The sequence below is a fragment of the Indicator indicator genome, chromosome 8 (genome assembly GCF_027791375.1).
Source record: "Indicator indicator isolate 239-I01 chromosome 8, UM_Iind_1.1, whole genome shotgun sequence".
In the NCBI taxonomy this organism is placed as follows: domain Eukaryota; kingdom Metazoa; phylum Chordata; class Aves; order Piciformes; family Indicatoridae; genus Indicator; species Indicator indicator.
The window spans coordinates 13208158-13214894 of NC_072017.1; positions in this window are offsets into that span (position 1 = coordinate 13208158).

Here is a 6737-nt window from a genome sequence, read left to right on the forward strand (position 1 = left end):
TATAAACCATATAAAAGGGAACAACTGTGCAGTTTCGTACAGATCTGACATGCAGGCAAACTACATGCATTTGATTTAAACTCTGTTTCAAGGTGGCTTTTTCACAAGGCCAAGATTATTATTTACTTAGTGGGTTCATACATTGAAAATGATGGGAAATAAAACATGTTTTGTTGGCATACATCCAGCAAATATGACCTCTAAAGGCAACCACACTCTGCAGATTCGCCCTTTTCTCCTCTCAAGATACCCAGATTCTTTTGAAATTAACAAGAAGCTTCCACAAGCAACTATTCCTATTTTTATGAAGTTTTAAAATAAAATCCCTACAACAAGCCTTCCGCATGAGCTCCAGTACCACTAACTAAAATCTCTCTCTCATCAGCATATGCTTGGTAAGTAATATCATCTACACAATGGCCAAGTTGACAAAGGATTTTGTTTCTGTATATGGAAAAGCACACATTTGTTTTAGCATACTGAGTTAGTGGCTTTAGTTACATTGCGTGTACCTGATACTCCCTCTCACCATACCAATGCATGATCCAAAGAGCAGTAAAGCTTTTAGGAGAGTCCTGAAAGACTGTATATTATATTACTATGGGGAAAAAAAAATTTTAAAAAAGGCTGTCTTTGGCACAAGCTGGAACAGTTGTCCTAAAAAAAACCAAACAAACAACTTCAAAGAAACACTGTTTCATATGGTTCATGTGCTGACAAAATTACAGCTGCTCTGGAGTGACAAATACAGAAACTGTATAGTAATATAAGATTATTCATTATGCAGAAAACAAAATCAGTTATGATCAAAAGAACTCTGAGCAACAGTAAAAGATCTCTTGCAAGCCTTTCGGGTTTTCTTTAACCAGATTTTTTATGGATGTCTCATTCTCTGCATAACAATTTTTCTTTTTAAAAAAGCTTTTTACTATTTTTTTTAAGAAGTTTTTAATTATCTGAATAAACCAGCAGCCTAAAAGAATTAGACCAGATACACTAAAGTGATAGGACCAAAACAGTTCATTCAATGGCAATAATAAGAACAATGAATACCTGCAGGCAAATTGTCTCAACACACTCACGCCAAAAGCACATTTTCATATTACAACAAAGAGGAATGTTGTTCATGATTTTACACAAAAAAAAATTGTAGGGTGTCAGTAGCAACACCTTAACACTCCAACCAGAAGGCACAGAAATACTCAGTCCACTTGCATACAGAAAGGAGTCTAAGTTTCCCAGCATCTGCTTTGCAGTCAGCATAATTACAAGGTGCTTGCAGGCTGTGCAGATACACAAAGCACAAGCATAGGTAGTTTTCCTTCAGCAAGAGTAAATTCCAAAGAGAGTGTTCTTTGAAAACCATACATAAAGACAGATGAAGCTTTTGGTATCAGTTAGCAAAAATTGTAGCAAGTATTGCCCTGATCTAAGTAGAAGGATTAAGTAAAATATGCTTCACAGTGGCAGCATCTGGGCAAATAATTGGACGTCAAATCAATCATGGTTCTAGAGTAGCATGTAAGGAAAATGGCAAAACCTCTGGGGCTTTCAGGCTGCAGTGCTGCACTGGATCTTACTGCTGTGTGCCAAAAGGCTTTTCACAGCAATTAAATTTCCTGAAAATAGCCCCTCCTCCTGAATGCTGTAAGGGCTCAAACATGTTCTCACCATGGTTCAAAAGATAATATAGTAATATGAAAGTAGGACAATCTCTTTCCCCCAAATTCCAAGATCAGATAAAAATGTTAAGTGCCTAATCTTCTATGTTAAGTACCAATAACAGAATATTGAATACATGGTAAAAATTAATTAGTAGAGTAGAACAATATAATAACTACACTCACACAAATTCTTACACACAAAAGTGGGCAACTTTGCCCCATTGGTGATAAAAGAATCTTTTGAATTTATGTCTTAAATGACTCTGCCCTAGATACTTCAGATCCCTGAAAGATGTCAATTTATGTAAATTGACAAGTAGCTCTGACTCATATCTTATATTGCCTCTCAAGTTAAAGTGCCAAACTGACATCTCCAAATATTTAACATATTCTGTTCCTGTGATCACACTGTCAGAACCCAGTGCCTCACATACTTCTACGCTTACTGCTATGTTTTAATAAACCTCTCTAGATTGCACCTGTTCAAGGTTCATGGAACACATCCACTAGGCTCACAAAACCCAAGAGGTGACAGCTGTAGCTGATTCTAACATTTCTATCAGTAGGGATACGGAAAATTTTAATTAGCTGTTCATATTTAGCCCACATTTCTGCTCCTTTGAGATGAGGCTTAAAGGCTTCTCCATCCTTTCCTTGTGTCTGCCTTTGTCTGGTAAGCCCACCAAGAGAGTAACTTCATGACAAATAATTGATGATTCTGTATATGTATTTACACAAAAAAGACATTTTGAGATTGACTTTCCCCACATATTGGAACTCTTTCTACAGTTAATATAGCAGAACTTATTTTCTGGTGATGTGATCAAGTGACTACATTCTTTAATCCCACAATTGGGTTTTGTTTTGGGTTTTTTTCCCCAACAAACCCTTTACTGTGACATTAGGTTTCATATTCACCTGTTGTAGCAATTCCCAGGTGAAAAGGGAGCCAGTCAGCAGCCCTCAGCTCTCAAAGCAAACAGAGGGAATAAGGCATGAGTGGGCCACTCTGGATAAGACACAAGCACAACAGCATCCCCACAGTCTCACTCAGAACCTCATGCCAAAACCATCTGGCTTTGTTAAGATGTTTTTTGCTCTTGTACATAGCAACGGGTTACTGCATTTGCTTGCTCCCATTAAGTGGACGCTGAGCTCTTCCCTACAGTGTTAACTGCTTGCAGATTTCAGACTTCCATACCCATTCTACACTTGTCTCAAATCTGGGACTAGATAATTATCTCTATTTAGGAAGCCATTTTATTTCTAGTTTCAAATAACCCATCTTGTTTATTTAACTGCAAACAGAAGCTGGCAACTGAAGGTGTTTACTCCTGTCCTTATTGGCTTTTCAGGAATTCAGGAAGCTCACACTGCAGGTATACTAAGAATACACTCTATAGTGCATACATTCCCTGATGGCACAAACAGGCATCAGAATACCATGAAAAAACTGCCAAGTAAAAGCTCTTTTTCAGGGTAGATTTACAGTTTTCATTACTTAGAAGTCTTCTTTAGTCTTTAAGCTGGTATTACACCACAGGATTTACTCTCCCCCTGCCTGAGGTTCACATACAGACTCCAAGTAATAACAATGATGTGTTATGTACATCAATTCCTACACCTATCAGTGGCAGAACTTACTGGTTGTGTCGGTGTGAGCTGAAATTCCCCCCACCACCACCAAGTAACCAGGCTAGCCCAGTCTGGAAGCAAATGAAGGCTGTATTTATACTCTTTCACTTTCTCTGTTCTGAACTTTGCAAAGAAAAATTAAAAAGACAGTTTCAAACCATCACACTGGTCTTAATGGTTCCATCTTCACAGACACAGAAGATGCAATAGTCAGAGAAATCTTCAGAATTTGGATGGTTTATACCAGAATCATGAAGGCATTGAGTCTAAAAAGTATTTTTCATTTATCCAAATGGTTAATTTTCCTTGCATCATTAATTCATAGCATCATACGTTCATAGAATTCATCATAGTTCACAAAATTCAAGGAACCCTCAAAGATCTTCTTGTCTAATCCCCTGCAGTGAGCAGGGACATCTTTAACTAGATCAGGGTACTCAGGACCCCATCAAGTTCAACCTTGAATAATTCAAAGCCACCTTCTGTTATCTTGTAGATCTTTCACAACAGAATACAGCCTTTCACAAACTTACACAAGTTTTTGAAGTTATCTTTGATAAAATAGTGTAATGTAAAGAAGAAAAGAGGAAACAGAAGAAAAAAGGAAAGAAAAAACAAAAAACTAAAGTCATACTTGTTTTGCCAGCATACCTTAAGAACAAGATGAAATTTCCAATCCAAAAATCAAAAATATTAACTGTTAAAAAGCCACACCTGAAACTTTACAGGTAAATTTCTTCACCAGTGATGCCAACAAAAAGATTCTGATTCTAGTTCACAGAAGAGTACTGAGGAAAAACGTCTGGAGACAACATTGTCACTAATGTTAGAATAGGATTCAAAAAACAGCTCAAAAGGTGGTATTAGAAGACAGGCTACAGTGAGAGGTTTATGTTCTATTACTTACGGGTTGCAAACATAAGCCAGAACTTTCTTTTCCCCTTATGATGTCACAAAAATGAAACAAACAAAAAACCCAGAATTATTTCTGGGTTTGAAAGTAAGTTTGATTTATGTTTCTTGGTGTTGCGTATTATCGCTGAGCTAATTACAGCCACTAAAGTCTTCAGCTGTCCCTCAACAGGTGTAAAGCAGTTTGACTAACTTTATACTTCTGCAAAAACATGTCAGAACTATTTGGAGAGCCTGAAAACCTCGAATATTACAACTATGCCAGTCTTAAGGACTGAGAGTTGTGATCCCAACTTAACTCTTCTATCTATATCTTCTACCACCACAAACTATCCTTCCAAAATGATGCTCAATGCCTTTGTCAGTCTATGGAACTGTAACCTTCCAATGCTATAAACATATGTGTAAACTTTGAGCATAAGCACTGAAAGACAAATTCCTCTTCTCTACACTAGGTAACCAATTATAGTATAATTTCAACCTTGTTTGTTTAAAAAAATAAAGTTAAAAGAAGTAACCACACACAATTTACATGGAAAATAAAAAAGCTGAGGTTGAGGTTCTTTTATCAACAAATCCCACCAGATCAGTAGGTTTTACAAAAAACTGGTTTTAAATATACCTATAACTTTCCCCAATTAATTGTTACATAAGCCTGATAGATAACAATGAAAATTAAATTTAAAAACACTTTACCTTTCCCAAATAATGTCAATGAGGTATGGTAGCAACTGATCTGGCAACCAAAGGCTCCCTATGCAGGTTAGCCTTGAAGGTGCCATCAGGTTTAAATACCTGGGCCTAATCTTACAAATTTAAATTCACCTGAGACCACAGATGAGATGAGGGGTCCTTCAAGGAGCCTTTTCATGCAAATACGAGTTACTCATAGCAAATGTCTGACTTTGTACTTTAAGCACAGAATACACTAACAAGGAATATTGTTCATAAACATTTTAGGAGCTTCAAATACTTCAGTAGGGAAATAGTTTTCTCGTTTTCCTTTTTTCTCCCCACTGGATGAAACTACAGCCATGCAACCTGTTTGAATTTCAACGGCATACGGCAGAGCAATACTTTTGCAATGTAAACGACAAAATGAGGTACCACAGATTCAGCTGCGCTAAAGAGCGAGCCCACCCTGAGTGACAGTACAAAAACCCCACCGGCAACATCAGCGAAAGGAGGCGCCCGGCTCCACCCAGGGCGGATTCTGGACATGCAGCTGGGTACCAGGAGTTCAGCGGCGGTGCCGAAGGGGGTGCGGCTAGCTCGGGGGCAGCAGGGCTGCAGAAAGCCCCGGAGCGCTCGCTGCCCTGCCGCCGAGCGACTGCCCGGGGACCGGTGTTGCCGGTGGAGATAATGCGGCGGGCAGCGCCGCCGACTGTGAGGTCATAGCACTACCAGGACACGGGCAGCAGACCTGCCCTGCCTCGGCAGCGCGCTGGGCTGACTCTCTCCAGCTCCCCGGGATGGCGTCTTCAAAGCAACCTCCTGCGCTGGAGCAGGCATCAGTGCAAGTAAGCTGGGTTGATGCTGAATAGGGGAGGGAGCGTGATGGCTGGCATAATGAGTCTTAGCGGGCAGCGCTCCCACCCAATCTGCTTAATATATGTTCAGGGCAGTCCCCGCTGCCAAGAGAAGCTGGAAGGTGAAGGGAATTGAGAGTAGCCCTACAGAGAAGGATGTGTGGGTACTGGTAGATGTAAGGCTGGACATAAGCCAGCAATGCACACCTGATGCCCAGAAGGCTATTCATGTCCTGGGCTGCATCTAAAGAAGCAGGGCCAGCAGGTAGAGGGAGGTGATTCTGACCCTCTGCTCTACCCTAATGAGATCCCACCTGGAGTACTGTCTCAACTCTGGAGTCCTCAGCACAAGAAGGACATGAAGATGTTGGGTCAGGGCCACAAAAATGATCAGAGGGCTGAAGCACCACCTCTATTGGCTGAGAGAGTTGAGATTGGTCAGCTTGGAGAGGGATTCAAGGTAACATGGCCCCCTTTAAAAGGGGCATATAAGAAGGATGGGGACAATTTTTTTAGCAGGGCCTGTTGCAATAGGACAAGGAGTGATGGGTTTAAACTAAAAAGATAGGAGATTTAGACCACATATAAGGAATAAATTTTTATAGTGAGAGTGGTGAAACACTGAAACAGGTTGCCCAGAGAAGTCGTAGAAGCCCTATCCCTAAAAATACTCAGGGTCAGGTTGGATCGGGCTCTGAGCAACCTAATCTAAAGATGTCCCTGCTCACTGCAGGTGGGTTGGTCTAGATTACCTTTAAAGATCCCTTCCAACCTAAACTGTTTTGTGGCTATGGGTGCGCCCAGTGCTAAAACACCACTGGCTGGCAAACTTGCCTTCACCAGACCTCAGCAGAACAGCAACAGCAGCTCAGACTGGCTTCTGATTACAGGGCATTATGCCAGGGACTGCTCAGGCAAAATGTTATTTCTTGCTATTCACAGACCTCACTGATTCAAAGCCAGTCCTTGTTATAATGCTCAGCACAGGTGAAGTGGT